This window comes from Schistocerca cancellata, chromosome 4, assembly GCF_023864275.1.
Source record: "Schistocerca cancellata isolate TAMUIC-IGC-003103 chromosome 4, iqSchCanc2.1, whole genome shotgun sequence".
NCBI lineage: Eukaryota > Metazoa > Arthropoda > Insecta > Orthoptera > Acrididae > Schistocerca > Schistocerca cancellata.
This window is the reverse complement of record NC_064629.1, coordinates 579,782,194-579,799,623: the sequence shown is the minus strand read 5'-3', so window position 1 is coordinate 579,799,623 and position 17,430 is coordinate 579,782,194. Positions and strand designations below refer to the sequence as shown.

General features: G+C 41.3%; 1 protein-coding gene across 3 annotated transcripts in view; it reads left to right on the top strand.

Moving 5' to 3' along the window:
• The window catches only part of LOC126184368 (ATP-dependent helicase brm), a 437,613-nt gene that overhangs the window by 332,686 nt on the left and 87,497 nt on the right, over window positions 1-17,430 (top strand). The gene's annotated exons all lie outside the window — the stretch shown is intronic.

Sequence of the window (17,430 nt, the reverse complement as noted above, 5' to 3'; positions counted from 1 at the left end):
CGACTCTGACAGCAAGTGCGGTTGTGGGGTGGAGGTGGACATGTAGGGTAGAGTCTGCCAAATGTAGCTTGGTGGCAGAGAAGCTTTCTTCCATTTGTGGCATTAATGGCACCCACTTGTTGCCCTTTGTTTTGGTGCCATGAAGAGTGGTGGTGAGTGGCTCCTGCGTAGCTGGAGCATTCGTCAGCCAATGACTGAAGAAATTTAACATGCAGAGGAAGTAGTCAAGGACTTTTAATGTCTCTGGTCATGGAAATCAATAATAGCTTGCGCCTTGTCGGCAGGATATGTGAGCCAGCAGTGGAGATGACATGGCCTAGGAATACCACATTGCTTGCACCAAGAATGCACTTTGCTGTGTTGAGGATAATGCTGGCATCCTGGAAGTGCTCACAATTACTGCGGATTTGCTTGTGGTGTTCCTTGAGCGTAGTGGTAAAAGCAAGTACATCATCCAAATAGAAGAAACAGAAGGGAAAGCCCCGCGAGGTGCCATCCAAGAAACGTTGCCACGCTTGGTCAGCATTATGAAGACCGAAGATCATGAAGGTGCTCCATAGAGCCCAAATGGCTTGATGATGGCAGTCATCTGGATGTCCTCAGGCACAACCAGAATCTGTGTCGAAGCCTCAGTTCAGTTAATTGTGCTGAAAATTGTATCGAAACAATGCATTCCTGTAGCTGCACAGGAGCACCGCTGGATACCAGTCGGGGACGGTATAGGCATTTAACTTCTGGTAATTGCCACATGGGTGCCAGAATCCATCCTCCTCCTTGGCAATGTGAGGGGTGGATGCCCACGGGCTCTTCGGAGGATGCAGCATGCCAGCAGCAAGCAGCTCATCAAACTTTGCATTGGTGATCTTGAGTTTCTTTGGTGGTAGTGGCTGTGGCTGTGGCTGTGGCAGGTAGAAGATGGGTGATCAGGGGATGGTGTCAATGTAGTGGACAGTTGAATGGGGGACCTCCCTAGGCATGCTTGACAGGAGTGTGAGAGCAGGAAATTGCACAAGGAGGTCAGCGTATGGTCCCTAATAAGGCACCTGCTGCGCATCGAAGGAAACGGCTTAACAAATGGTGGATTTTGTTGATATCCTGGTATTGCTGTCTGTGAGATGCTGGCCAGCAGCATCATGAAGCAGGTGGTACTGCTCAATGAAGTCCGCTGCAGTACTGAGATCATTGGCGTTGGTGACTGTGAAGATTCATGGGAGGTCTCACTGCAGGCTGAGATCAAGGCTGCCATGATGTATGTCAAGTGGAGATGCCGTCAGGAGGATGGCTGAAGTGGCATTGGGGTCCCATACGGGCTGCTGTGGGAAGATAGATAACTCAGAGCCAGTGTTGATCAGGAGTGGCATGGTGGAGAGAGTATTGTTGACGAACAGGCACTGGGAGACCGAGTAACCCTGCCTAATCCCACAGGCTGATGGCACTTGGTTGCCAACAGCAGTGCTCCCTGCATTTCACAGCGTCCTGGCCAAAGCATTTGTGGTACCAGCAGAGGCTGGCTATGTCGCAAGAGGTGTCAGTCAGCAGGGCGGCAGTAGCTGTCATGCTGGTGGCTGGTGCCTGGAGCTGCACTGAGGGTAGCAGTCGGAATCTGGGTGGGCCACAGTTGTATGCAGTGTTGCCAAGTCAGCACTGAAGCAGGTGAGCATGTCATGCACTCCCGGCTGCTGTGCATTATGCTGCAGGCTGTCGGGGAGGGGATCGGCTGGTGAGACCATTAGTGGCACAGCGCGAGGGACCTCCTGGTGGGGTGGCTGGCAGACTCATGGCCAGCTGACTGTGACATGGGGGTGACATTGGTATGCAGCAGCTGTAGTCAATGGCAGCAAGGTCAATGTGTGCTGTACCCTGTTGGCGAGGGTGGCGGTGTCGGTGATGGAGAGAGAGGTGTGCGGTGCTCGTATAGGAAACCGTCGGAGACCATATGTGGCCCCATCAGGCTTCAGATGTGGTGCAGGTATTGCGAGGGTCCCCACACTGCTCAAGGGAAAGGAAGATCTGGACATGGCGCCTTTCATAAGATGTGAGTTGCATCATGAGGCAGTGCCGGAGTGTTTAGTAACAGTCAGTGGCTGAGAGCGAAGAGATGAGACATCACGGACTTCCATTGCATATGTTGGCTCGAGCTTTCTGATCACCATAGTGAACTGGATGGCATCCTGAGTGATGCATCGGGTAGCAAAGATGGCTTCCACTGAGGAAAAAGGTGCAGTTCCTGCAGCTTGAAGGGCAGCAGATGAACCTTGGCACAGCTGGACGGAATGGTGGTGGCATGCTGGGGATTGGGTGTTGACACGTTGAGATTGGGAGGGATTGCGGCAGCAATGGTAGAAGCAGGGGGTGCCAGGGGCTACACTGCTGGTGGTCACATCACTGCAAGTTGTGCGTGCAGATCAGTGTTTCAGAGTTCCAGTTCTACAAGGTGCATGGTCAGCTCAGTGATGTCGTGTGGTGCTGAACCAGCAGCCACATTTGACAAGGTGTCTTTTGGGCTGGTGGTGGAAGCTGTGGTTGCTAGGTTGCACTAGAAATGACGAAAAATGTGCAAGAGAAACAGCTCGTGAAACAAAGCCCGCAAACAGGAGTTGCTGGTGGTGTGTTCGAAATAGTGAAACAATGTGCAGTGGGCACCATACGGAAGACAATATCCACATGTAGTTAGGAACCACATTTATTCAATGACCACAGTATTACAAAACATGAAACAGTCTCAGAATTTACAAATGCTCCAAAGAGTCACTCGCCAATATGGTGGCACTGGATAAAGGTGCAGTGTAGTAGAAATAACGGGAGTGAAGTTGTGACCTCATCACCAGATATCACCAGCATGACATTGATAATTTTCAATGCGAGATACGGAATTAAACATATCTGATGGAAGACACAGTGTGAAACGCCGATTTACCTGCACAGCTGTGTAGTAGGTGTAGAGATAGTTCTGCATGGGTGCGTCTTGAAATTCATGATCAGCTTCACTACATGGCGCATCCATTGAGTCACAGACACAGAGCAGATGATGATGTTGATGCTGTGAGGAGCAAGTAAAGACTGAGAGTGAGACTAGGTTGACAGAAGCCTCACTATGGACCAAGATAATTGTTCTTTGCCGGTAGCCAGCAAGTACCCAGCAGGTACCCCGTTACATGGCAGATCCGACAGCTTGGGGCAGAAGTAAACACATGAGGGAAGAAACTCATTGCCTTAGCAGACAGATGGAGCAAGGGAGGGACATACGTAACTGCTAATACATCTTTGCAGCAAAAGACCGCCACATCACTTAGAAAGCATCTGGGTTTTAAGCTACAGACTAGATAGGAGTTGATTATCAAAGGTCTTCTATGGTGGTGAGCACACAGTTCCCCCACTTTTATTTCATGATTAGCCAAAACAACTCACTTAACCTTTAGCATGCGGCTTAATCTGCGTCAGGTGAGCTTTTAGTTCTTTACCTATTTGAAGTCACTTAACAGCACTTTAACGGGGATAAGAAATTTCCTTATTTGAAAGGGGCCTTTATATCTGGGTAACAATTTTCTAATAATCTCTCCAGAGAGTTTACTGACGCCCTGAAAGTTCTTAATGCAGACCTTGTCTTCAACTCGGTAAGAACTTGGCTGAAGCTCTTTATTATATTGCATCACTACCCTCCTGTGAGCCTCTTGAATGTTTTTCTTGGCCAATCTCCACTGAGCAGGCGCCTGATGTGTATCCTTGCCTTCAGGCAAAATATCCTCTATTTACCATAAATTGCAAAGGAGAGTGGCCACCTGATACCTGGGAAGTAACTTGGCTGGTGTCAATTTATGAGTCTCATAGCAAGCTGTCTTAAAAGCCATGGTCAACCAGGGAAGTGAACAATCCCAGCCATCCTGGTCCTTACTGTGATAAGCAATAAGGGCTGATCTTAGATTTTGATAAATACGTTTGGCATTGGAGGGATTGGAGTAATATGGTGGTGTTGTTACATGCCGCCCTCCGACCCCTAAGCAAAATTACTTGAAGCTGTTTCCAGTGAACGTGTTTGCATTCTCAGTCACCATCAACCATGGTGATCCAAAGATTCCAAAAATTCTACTCAAGTTCTTGGTTAATATTTGCGTTGTTGCTCCCCTGGTAGGCAGCGACCATAAAAAGCTAGTGAACACATTGACACAAATTAAAATATATTTATTGTGTGGTTTTGGTCTTGGCAGTGAATCTACAAACTTAACACACATATGCTGGAATGGTTTGTCAACAGGTTTACAAGCCGAGGACCCTATCTTGTTATTCTGAGCAGGTTTGCTAATCACACAAATCTCACAATTTGCCACCCTCTTGCAAACTTCATTATCCATTTTGGGCCACAAAAATTGTCAGATTTTTTCCTATGTCTTGTAAACAGCCAAATGGCCTCACACAGGAGACCTGTGGAAATACCGAAATAACACTGAAATAACTTCATTGAGCACGACTATCTTAGGCAGTCCCCACCAGTAAGCTTTACAACACACTAACTGATCTGTTAAAATATGCAGTTGTACTACTTCACCTTTCTGAAGCCTTTGCTTAATGTCATAAATGCTTTGGTCACATTCTTGGAACTCCCTAAGAGTCTGAAACAAACTATGGATCTGGGTAATGATGGAAGCGACATACTCTTTGTGATTGTGTTCTCCTGTTAGTGGGTTCTCAGTTTGAATATTGTTGTTCTGCTCAAAAATGTGGCTTAACCCACCCACTACCACATTTTGAGAGCCCCATATATTATGTACGTCAAACTCGAAAGTCAGGATCCTTCTTGCCCATCTAGCAATGTACCCAGTTTTACGGGGTCTGGCCAACACCCATCTCAGGGCTTGATTATCAGTTTCTGTGTTCAAGATAATATCTGAAATAGAATATTTCTTCTGCAACTCATTCAATCCTCTATAGGCATAGGCATTTGTCTTCCTATCGCCCCCTTTCTGCAGCAATAGAGCTGCTCCTGTTTCTTGGGCTGATGTGTCAGCTTTTAGAATAAACTCTATCATTGATAACAGGCATAGTTAGCACTGGTGCTGACTGCTATGCTTGTTTTCGTACCTGAAACAGAGCTTTCTTAGAAGGACCCCAAGTGAATTTACATCCACAAAGGAATTACAGACATTGGCTGCAAGTAGGCATTGATTTAAATCAATAGGGAAAGTTGAAATTTTGTGCTGGACTAGGATTTGAATGTTGGTCTCCTACATACTGGGCAGATGCTCTGGCCGATAAGCCATCAGGGCACAATGGTCCTCACAACTGTAGGGACTAGCCTAGCACGCTTCCTGTCAGAGCCAAATTTTCAACTTATTCACATACTAGTAATATAGTGCCCCTTGCCTATTACCCTTGTTACGTGTGGCATTTCACCAGTTCTGAAGATTCAAAAAACTTGTGATGGGTTCTGTAACTTAGTAAACTCAGTATCCAGAACCATTCGCCTCCCATCAACATTGTGGGCCATCAGATTACTTCCAGTGTGTGTGGCCATTAATCTATTATCACTGCTCTGATACCACTTCCTGTTGGTGTTACTATAAGGTATTAACTCTTCGCCTGTTGCTTATCCAAACCAATCAAGTCATTCAATCTATCAAGATAATGATCAAAATGCTCCTGTAATCTACGTATTTCACTAGGCACACAACTACCCATGTCCAGAGTAATTTCTAGGATCTCTGTGAATACATCAGAAATAGCAGTTGCCACCAAGATTACCTCAGTTGGTTGATCACTTTACATAACACTGGTAGACAAGTATGCTGGCGTACTTGTTCAATCAGTTCCTGTACTCTGTCATTGGGTTCTAATCCTTGTCTGTCCAACTCATAAACTAGCTCATTGCATCTCAAACAAGTTGAATCCTTTGCACCCCCAGACATTCTGAAGAATAGTAACGATATAGTAATGTAAATATGACAAATATCGTACTCTTTCTACTGAAGTAATGTTCATGCCCACTCAATCGATCACCACACTCTGCTGATTACTTAAAAGACTTGAGCCTTCATTTATAGAGATCACTTAAGAAAACAGTTCAGCAAATAACACCTCATCAAGACAGCTGTAGCCAATATGCCTTTCAATTATTTAAACAGGTTTGTCAATAACAGTGAATTCAGAAAACACTTACAATATTAGAAATAAAGAAAGGCTGGCACATAATGCACCAGTCATAATTCTTATCTGAAGAAAGAATTAATGATTTAGTTATTAATAACCTGATAAGTAATACCTATCTGTGCTGTATAAACCACAATGTCCTTGAAAACCAAGCAATACACACATACAACAATAACTACCAAAGGGAACTCTTGGTCACATAGTTCTCTTTGGCACATAATTATACAAACATAGGGAATGAAGGTGCTTGGAGACCGTTACAGCAGTCATAAGGAAAACTCTCTTTCAACACATCCAACTGACAGTTGATAATGCTTTTGTAATAGGTATAGTATATTCAAGATAATGAAATGAAATGTCATTTGACTAGGGCCTTCTGTCGGGTAGACCGTTCACCTGGTGCAAGTCTTTTGAGTTGACGCCACTTTGGCAACTTGCGTGTTGATGGGGATGAGGTGGTGGTGGTGGTGGTGGTGGTGGTGGTGGTTGTGGTGGTGGTGGTGGTGGTGATGATGATGATGATGATGATGATGACAACACAGCACCCAGTCCCTGATCGGAGAAAATTTCCAACCCAGCAGGGAATCAAACCCGGGCCCCTCGGCATAACATGCCGTCGTGCTGACCCCTCAGCTACCGGGGTGGACACATTCGACATAATAAAAGGCATAAACAACATAAGCTTCCCTTGTTCGCTGGGTGCTGCACTGGCATCACTCTGCTTCCCACATGCGGCAGACATTTAGCACATTGATTCTTTCAAATAATAAATGTAAAGGGAATCGAATCTGCAACAGACTGTAATTAATAGTCAGTAATCACTGTTCTTAACATCAAGACAGTTCAACACTTTTTTCCTTTCACTATAACTGTTGGCCAGCTTAAATATCAGTACACATCCTAGTAACTGATAGTTAATCATGTGAGTGCAACTCAGTTTCAGGAAATAGCGAGCATGTGCTTTAATACGGGAACATGATCTGTCAGTGGAATCAATACAGCTCACTGCCATCTAAGACGGAACTCAGCAAATATGACAGTATCTTTTAGCGTGAAGGGCAAGCACAGCCGAGGCTTGCTACATACACCAAAAGTGCACTCTCTTCCATCGTACAGGCCCAGCAGGATACAGATGTCCTCTGTACAATCTTTCAGAGCATAAACTTAAGGGAACACACCAGATCAGCTTCAGATATCTGTGTATGAGGAAAACTGTCGCAACTGTCCTCTTGCTCCTCCCATTCCGTGTGTCAGTCCACTTCCTCTTTGGTGGCCCATAGATAAAAACTCTTCCTGGTACTGATCTCATAAATCTCAGATGACGGAAGTAGTGCGAGCTTAGGTCGTACATTGGAACTGTGACTCATTGTAAAATAAGTACTGTGGCTTGTATGGCCCTTTGTATATTTCAAGTGATGACTTAGAACAGCATCTCTCTGCAAGTTGAGAAAGGGTTTCTTGTCCCAGAAATGCAAGAAAAATTGCATTACTTTTCCCTGTGATATGGAGTAATTGATGCATTTGTGGCCAGTTTCTCAGTCATGTTGCACACACAAAACATAATCCAACTCTGTTATTATGATAGGGTAGTTGTGAGCCTGATGTAAGGGAAGTCCCGACAACCCCTGTCAGTTATTGTGAGGTAGTGTTTCGAATACTGAATGCTGTGATGGTAGCCTTTAGTTCTGCAGGATGTCTCAATATTTACTGGTCTATGTCACTTAAATTGCTATTGAAAGTTTCCATTTTCTATTACACAGTAACTGAGCACTTGTCGCCTCTCCCTTCAATCCTTCTGGTGCTCTTCCCAACAACAATAAGCTTAAACTCTGTCTTACGTTGTACATGAACTTGTTGTGCAACTCTTCTTGCTCTCTGTAATAGACTGCAACATTTCACTCCTGGTTTTCTCTTAGAAGAAATGTGGCTTTATGTGATGTAGCAGTTAAAGGGATCCATGAAATTGTGTGCAGAGTTAGGGGAATGACAGTTGACTCAAGCAGAGCTCTGTATACCTGGGAAAGCTTTATAAAACTGAGGAACAACAGGTTCCCAAGAGATTGTATGATATTGAATGTTTTACGTAAGCAACCATCCACCGCAATGGAGTGCAGCACACACATTTTATAATTATTTAGTTTTTAAGCGATATCTGCAATTTTTGCAATCTAGACTGTTTCCTGCTCACTATGACAAAGCCCACTTTTCCACTCAATAGTGGTCACTCAAGCATGCAGAAAGCTTACAGTAATAGAGGACTGATGATGCTGACCAGTACACATCTTGTCAGCTGGCTATTTATGATCCTGATCATAGTCACTTGCAGTGGGGCAGGTTATAACTTCTTATCCCTATCATTCAGTCCACCTACTTCAGTAAACTTCTTGATATATGTACTATTCACTCTCCTTGGTAGGTACCCACTCAGCCAATAAAAAGCAGCTTCGAAGAAGCTTTGACTAAATACCAACCAAAAAAAGGCCTCATAACTCAAACTTCGAGGCAGCACCTGTAGTTTCATAAAATTTTAGGCGTTTGGGATTCTAAAGAACTTCCTTGAAAATGTTTTAAAGATCAACTAATTATGCTTTATTGATGTTGTAAGTGGCTCTCAAGTTCCTATTTACTGTCCAACTAACACTGACAAAAGTTAATGACTGTTTTATTACAAATCCTCCACATGAAAGCAGCCAGAAGTTCACCAATCTGACCCAAATGAATGACCCACAGCAATTTTTGAGTTACTGCATGAAATTGTTTAGTAGTCTTGTTAAAAAGTTCACACCATAATGCCTTGTGATGTTCACGAAACATGCCATGCTCAGTTTAAAGGATGACAATAAAGGTTACACATAATTTAACTTTCAAACTAATTCACTCAAAATGTCCAAATTTTCATCAAATAGTTCAAACCTGAAGTCATTTTGTGTTTACAAAACGAGATCAGGCAAAATGCGAGATTTCCTTCATCTTAGTACAAATTTGTATAGTGTGGTTTAACATTGATCTGTACAGTAAGACAGTTCACAAGTGATTCCTAGATGCATGGCACTGTATCACAAAACACTACACAAAGCATGGGAGATGTTTAATGCCTATTGGCTGATGATTTTGACAGCTAGTCGTAACAGTTCCAACCCTCAAATACTAATGGTAGTCCATAAGTCATCAAATGAAATCACAGAAAACAGTTTGTAAAAGAAATTCTGAATTTACGAATCCAAATTTAATTCAAATAAAACAAAGTATGAATTATCTCAAGAAATGGATTACTAAATTATTTAATTCCAAAATTCTCTTGTGGCTGCTTTCATACAAAAGCATGTGCACTAGGATATACATCACAGGATTCACGATAGCACGAGAACTTTCCCAAGCATATGTTCTTGATAAAATACAACATTTACACTTTACATACACCCTCCATACACACTTTCACTCTCTCCATGTCATTCCCACAGCAAAACATACACTGATGATGTTACAAAACTCATGGGATACCTCCTAATACTGTGTCGAATCTTCTTTTGCCCAGCATAGTCCAGCAACTCTATATGACATGGACTCAACAATTTGTTGGAATCCTGCATAAATACTGGGCCAAGCTGCCTGTATCGCCATCCATAATTGTGTCCCATAGATATTCAATGAGATTCATGTCGCGCCAGGGCCAAATCATTCACTCGAATTGTCCAGAATGTTCTTCAAAACAGTTGCAAACAATTGCAACCTGGTGACATAGCATTGTTTTTTGGGAATATGAAGCCCATGAATGGCTGCAAATTGTCTCCATGGAGACAAACATAACAATTTCCAGGCAGTGATTGGTTCAGTTGAACTTGAGGACCCAGTCCATTCCATGTAAACACGGCCCACACCGTTATGGAGCAACCACCACCTTGCACAGTGCCTTGTTGATGACTTGGGTCCATGGCTTCGTGGGGTCTGTGCCACAATCAAACCCTACCATAAACTCTTACTAACTGAAATCAGGTCTCATCTGACAAGGCCAAGGTTATCCGGTCATTGAGGGTCCAACCGATATGGTCATGAACCCAGGAAAGGCACTGCAGGCGATGTGCTGTTAGCAAAGGCACTGGTGTCAGTCGTCTGCTCCCATAGCCAATTAACGCCAAATTTCATTGCACTGTCCTAAAGGATACATTTGTCGTACATCCCTTATTGATTTCTGCAGTTATTTCATGCAGTATTGCTTGTCTGTTAGCACTGACAACTCAATGCAAATAATGTTGGTCTAGGTCATTAGTGAAGGCGTTTGGCCACTGCATTGGCTGTGATGAGGGGCAATGCCAGAAACTTGGTATTCTCAGCACACTCTTGACACTTTTGTTCTTGGAATACTGAATTCCCTAGCAATTTCCAAAATGGAATGTCACATGTGTCTAGGTCCAACTACCATTCCACATTCAAAGTCTGTTGATTCCTGTCTTGTGGCCATAATCACATTGGGAACCTTCTCACACCAATCATTTGAGTACAATTGACAGCTCTGCTAATGCACTACTCTGTTATACCTTGTGTACATGATACTACCACCACCTGTATATGTGCATATCACTATCCCATCACTTTTATTACCTCACTGTAATAAATATTTATTTTGAAAATGGTTACTATTACAGCAGAAGCTGTTGTAATGAAAGCAAATAAAAGTGTAGAAAAACTTCTATGAACAGGACCTTTCTAGTTATAGTTTCAGCTGATATTATAAAAGAATATTTTGCAATGGTTTTACAATTGTTCAAATGACTATTAAATTGATCTAGCACAAGAAGAGAACTCTTCTTCAGTAAAGCAGGTTCCCTTCTCTCCCACACTCTGTTAATCCATAATTTCATACCAGCCTTGTCCATCCAACCCTTGTCATGTATGTGAACAACAGCACCTGGCAGTATTTCTGAAGGTTTCGGCATTGTTTTTCACTTTAAAACAATAATTGGATTAAGTTTATTACCATCAGCACAACATGAAAGGACAACAGTGTAGCGAATTTCTTCATGTCCACTTGTTTTTATAGTTACAGTTTTAGCACGTTTCATAGCAACAGTTCTGTTACTCACCCCATAAAATGTCAGAGGAGTTTCATCCATATTCGCTATTTGGCTTATTTCCATACTGGTTTTCTTTCAATGTTGCATAATAAAGTGATGGAACAATAATATCTTCTCTTCGTACTCTTGCTGCATTTTCTGAGATATTTTTGTTTTCGTTTGCATGCTAAGTCCACGATGCTTCATAACCATCTTTTTTTTCTGTTAAGTTCCCCAATAGCACTAGCTTACGAGCATGCATTTGAATCATTTTTGTATTAGTTCCAGTGCCATTTTGACGGTGTTCTTGAAACCATTTCAATACATCATTTTCTAGTTTTGGCCATTTCGCATTTAGTCCTCTGTTTGCACATTTAGTCATCTTCATTTTCTCAGTTCTTCTTTATTAGCCCATCAATCACAAAATGGTTTTTTCTCTTAATGGTGAGCCAAAATGCTGCTCAACTGCTCTGTTTCCATATTCATCTCATATGTTACTACTTTCAATTTATAGCACACATCGTGTGAATACTTTTTATTATTTTTTCCATTACGAAACTAGCTACTAACAAAAGTATTGTACTGTTACTGATAACGCAAATCACTTTCAACTCAAGTTCACTGGCGCCATAGACTGCAATGATCCATCCTAAGCTAGACAGTGCTCTGGCTTTGTGATGGCGAGGTGGGAGGGAGACAGTGTCAGGAAGCTTGTGAATCCCTGCAACTCATATTCGTCGCATTGGTGTACTGCTGCTACCAGTTGAATCCAATGTTGCCAGGTAGAAATACATTTTGTGCGGCATTGAATATATGACCATTTTTAAAACTGGCAGGAATTTTAAATCAAAGACTAGTCATTTTTATATTTAATTTTGAGTATAAGGTGCACCTGAATTTTGGAGGTAATTTTTTGAAGAAAAAAGTGTGTCTTATAGTCCGTAAAACACGATATACATTTTTCTTTTTGATCATAATTGGTACATTTTTATGACAACAATTAGATGGATTTCTCTGAAATGTGTATCCAGCAATATTGTTACACCACAAAAGTGTTATTAAGTATTAATCTTTTTCAGTAAAAAGTGAACTAACAGCCACTAATAAAATGAACAAATAGTATACAAACTGGCACTATCTTTCAAATGTACTTCACTGTCAATTCTTTAGCGAGTTACTTCTTATTATGCAAGCAATTTACTTCTTACTAATTATCTTTTCAACTTTACTTTCAAAACTAGCAAACATATTTCATAATTTCAAGAAAACTTTATGTACTATGACTACTGTTTCTAGGTTCATATGCTTTACAATATACACATATTCACAATGAATGATGAGAAATATTTTCAATAACTTCTTCAGTTTGCAGTAGACACAGAATATAAAACCTTTCTCCTTTTCTGTATGAATTATCTAGGCATCCCACACTGACAATCATAGCATCATTGCATCTGTTTTGAAATTTACGCTTGAATAGGCAGATATGCATATCATCACATTTCCATTATACATTATCACCATCACTTCCACGTAGTCACACCACTTGTTCTCATGACTCAGCTATTTGTTATTAGGTAAGGATATCTTTTATGTACTGACTTCTACAAACCTTTGCTCTCTCTCTATATGTCTTATTTTTTGGATTTTTCTCTTTTTGCAAAAGGGATGTTCAGTAACTGTTGTCTCTTACAAACACTATGTAAACTATTTACATACAAGATAGGGAAGAGGGAAAGATGATAGCAAAAGCTCCGAATGAAGAAGAGATAGGTTGACAGTACGAAATGAAAAGGAAATGATATTGTCAACAGCTCAAGATGTGTGATGTTTGTCAAATGCCTGACATTGCAAAGATTGCATGCCCGAGGTTACTTAATTACTACTGCCTCCATACTCATTATACCCAACCATGTCCTCCTTTTCTGTGCAGTAACATATACACACATCACACCTTTCCACTGGTTCATAACAGATTTCTTCCCTTAAGAGAATGGTTACTACTTTCCCATGTACAACAATGACAGCCTCATTATTTCCCAAATCTATCTTTCCTTTTTATTTCTCAAAAAAATCTCCTCCAACCGACATTTGCACACTTAAACAGGATGTTTCAAGAAACTTCTGATACAGCTGTAAATTCTCAGTCTAAACAGGTAAGGTAATTTCTTTCTTTACTTCCTTCATACTCTTTCCTGTGGCTCTAATAATGCTTGCTCAGGAAACTGGCCTAGTAACCACTTACCATATATCAGGGAGAGTAGTCACAAAATTCTTTAACTGCACATACATCCAAACCACTGTCAAGTAACAATGATCCTTCATTGTTAAAATGTCAACCTCAGTTATTGTTTATCATGCTGTTCCTTCAATAAGTTCAGGAGCAGGTTCAGCTACCAAATTTTGCACTACATCACACTGATTGAATCTTACACCTTCTGTGGACATTATGCATTTATTAACCTCTTCAGACCCACTGGCTACAATTGCATACAGTAAAGTTTACTGTCTCTTTGTTGGAACAGAAATACTTTTTCCTGGGAGAAATCTCACATACATATTTGTGAATGTTCAGTCTTTTTATCTTATACAAGTACTGCCAAGTGTTGGACTTGACAACAACAAAAATAATCAACAAGTCAATGTAGCAGTGTGCAGCAGCTTGTGACCACCAGAATACATGGAAGTGGTTGGTTAGTTATATCCCACTGTATAAATGATTATTATTATTATTATTATTATTATTATTTTATTGTATGGTAATTATTAAATGATCAGTTTATATTTTACACAGTGAATATTTCAAAATTAGTTACTTTAGTCCATGAAAAGAAGCAAAATCGACAAAAATATATTTTTAAAACAGAAATGTATTTTTTTATAAATCTTTGATCGAAAATCATTAAAAAATCATCTATGATCATTACAACAGAAGGAAAAATTTTCCTTCCTCCAGAAAAAATTAAGTTCTTCCTTAACTGTGGCAGCTCTAACCAATCTGCATGCCAGTGAAAAATCGAACCATTTCTCAAACCTTCTCTCTCTATAATCATGTCAGATTCTGCAATCGTTTCTTCTGTGTTGTCAGAATTTTCAAAATAACTCCAGTCTTTCCCTGCTTCAGTTACTTCATCACTATCCGATGAATTTTCTTCTCTCCTGCAAAAATCTTTTTCTGCCTGTCTATACACCTCTTCTGCTGCTGTTTCCTCATTCACAGTACTTTCTCCAAAATTCACTACAGGATTCTCCTTCTCATAGTAGTGCTTATTTACATTATGCTCCTGCTCTAAATGTTCATTATGTAACCTGTGTTTCTCTTTGACCTGATACCTAAAATCACAGTTTTTATCTTCTTTGTCACACAAATCTGCTACTTTCCCCTGACAGTTAGGTATTCTCACTTTATTCTTTTCTTCTTTTATACCTTTTCATACTGTACCATTATTATGTTGTTTTGTTGGTTGTTAGCTTACGAAGGGTTTTGTTAGAGGGTTTAATCTATGTTTTGGTAGTCAGCAGACTGCTATTAGTTTTACTCATCACTCGCTCTGTCCTTAACTCTGGCATTGCATTCTACATCTACATTTATACTCCGCAAGCCACCCAACGGTGTGTGGCGGAGGGCACTTTAGGTGCCACTGTCATTACCTCCCTTTTCTGTTCCAGCCGCGTATGGTTCGCGGCAAGAACGACTGCCAGAAAGCCTCCGTGCGCGCTCGAATCTCTCTAATTTTACATTCATGATCTCCTCGGGAGGTATAAGTAGGGGGAAGCAATATATTCGATACCTCATCCAGAAACGCACCCTCTCGAAACCTGGACAGCAAGCTGCACCGTGATGCAGAGTGCCTGTCTTGCAGAGTCTGCCACTTGAGTTTGCTAAACATCTCCGTAACGCTATCATGCTTACCAAATAATCCTGTGACGAAACGCACTGCTCTTCTTTGGATCTTCTCTATCTCCTCCATCAACCCAATCTGGTACGGATCCCACACTGATGAGCAATACTCAGGTATAGGTCGAACGAGTGTTTTTTAAGCCACCTCCTTTGCTGATGGACTACATTTTCTAAGGACTCTCCCAATGAATCTCAACATGGTACCAGCCTTACCAACAGTTAATTTTGTATGATCATTCCACTTCAAATCGTTCCGTACGCATACTCCCAGATATTTTACAGAAGTAACTGCTACCAGTGTTTTTTCCGCTATCATATAATCATACAATAAAGGATCCTTCTTTCTATGTATTCGCAATACATTACATTTGTCTATGTTAAGGGTCAGTTGCCACTCCCTGCACCAAGTGCCTATCTGCTGCAGATCTTCCTGCATTTCGCTACAATTTTCTAATGCTGAAACTTCTCTGTATACTACAGCATCTTCCGCAAAAAGCCGCATGGAACTTCCGACACTATCTACTAGGTTATTTATATATATATTGTGAAAAGCAATGGTCCCATAACACTCCCCTGTGGCACGCCAGAGGTTACTTTAACGTCTGTAGATGTCTCTACTTTGAGAACAACATGCTATGTTCTGTTTGCTAAAAATTCTTCAATCCTGCCACACAGCTGGTCTGATATTCCATAGGCTCTTACTTTGTTTATCAGGCGACAGTGCAGAACTGTATCGAACGCCTTCCGGAAGTCAAGGAAAATAGCATCTACCTGGGAGCCTGTATCTTATATTTTCTGGGTCTCATGAACAAATTATATATAAAGCGAGTTGGGTCTCACACGATCGCTGTTTCTGGTATCCCTGTTGATTCCTACAGTGTAGATTCTGGGTTTCCAGAAATGACATGATACGCGAGCAAAAAACATCTTCTAAAATTCCACAACAGATCGACGTCAGAGATATAGGTTTATAGTTTTGCGCATCTGCTCGATGACCCTTCTTGAAGACTGGGACTACCTGTGCTCTTTTCCAATCATTTGGAACATTCCATTCCTCTAGATACTCGCGGTACACGGCTGTTAGAAAGGGGGCAAGTGTAGAATCGAATTGGTACCCCCTCAGATCCAGTGGACTTTCCTCTGTTGAGTGATTTCAGTTGCTTTTCTATTCCTTGGACACTTATTTCGATGTCAGCCATTTTTTCGTTTGTGCGAGGATTTAGAGAAGAAACTGCAGTGCGGTCTTCCTCCGTGAAACAGCTTTGGATAAAGGTGTTTAGTATTTCAGCTTTACACGTGTCATCCTCTGTTTCAATGCCATCATCATCCCGGAGTGTCTGGATATGCTGTTTCGAGCCACTTACTGATTTAATGTAAGACCAGAACTTCCTGGGATTTTCTGTCAAGTCAGTACATAGAATTTTACTTTCGAATTCACTGAACGCTTCATGCATAGCCCTTCTTACGCTAATTTTGACATCGATTAGCTTCTGTTTGTCTGAGAGGTTTTGTCTGTGTATAAATTTGCAGTGAAGCTCTCTTTGCTTTTGCAGTAGTTTCCTAACTTTGTTGTTGAACCACGGGGGTTTTTTCCCATCCCTCACAGTTTTACTCGGCATGTACCTGTCTAAAACACAATTTACGATTGCCTTGAACTTTTTCCATAAACACTCAACATTGTCAGTGTCGGAACAAAAATTTTCGTTTTGATCTGTTAGGTAGTCTGAAATCTGCCTTCTATTACTCTTGCTAAACAGATAAACCTTCCTCCCTTTTTTTATATTCCTATTTACTTCCATATTCAGGGATGCTGCAACGGCCTTATGATCACTGATTCCCTGTTCTGTGCTTACAGAGTCGAAAAGTTTGGGTCTGTTTGTTATTAGTAGGTCCAAGATGTTATCTCCACGAGTCGGTTCTCTGTTTAATTGCTCGAGGTAATTTTCGGATAGTGCACTCAGTATAATGTCACTCGATGCTCTGTCCCTACCACCCATCCTAAACATCTGAGTGTCCCAGTCTATATCTGGTAAATTGAAATCTCCACCTAAGACTATAACATGCTGAGGAAATTTATGTGAAATGTATTCCAGATTTTCTCTCAGTTGTTCTGCCACTAATGCTGCTGAGTCGGGAGGTCAGTAAAAGGAGCCAATTATTAACCTAGCTCGGTTGTTGAGTGTAACCTCCACCTATAATAATTCACAGGAACTATCCACTTGTACATCACTACAGGATAAACTACTACTAACAGCAACAAACACGCCACCACCGGTTGCATGCAATCTATCCTTTCTAAACACCGTCTGTGCCTTTATGAAAATTTCGGCAGAATTT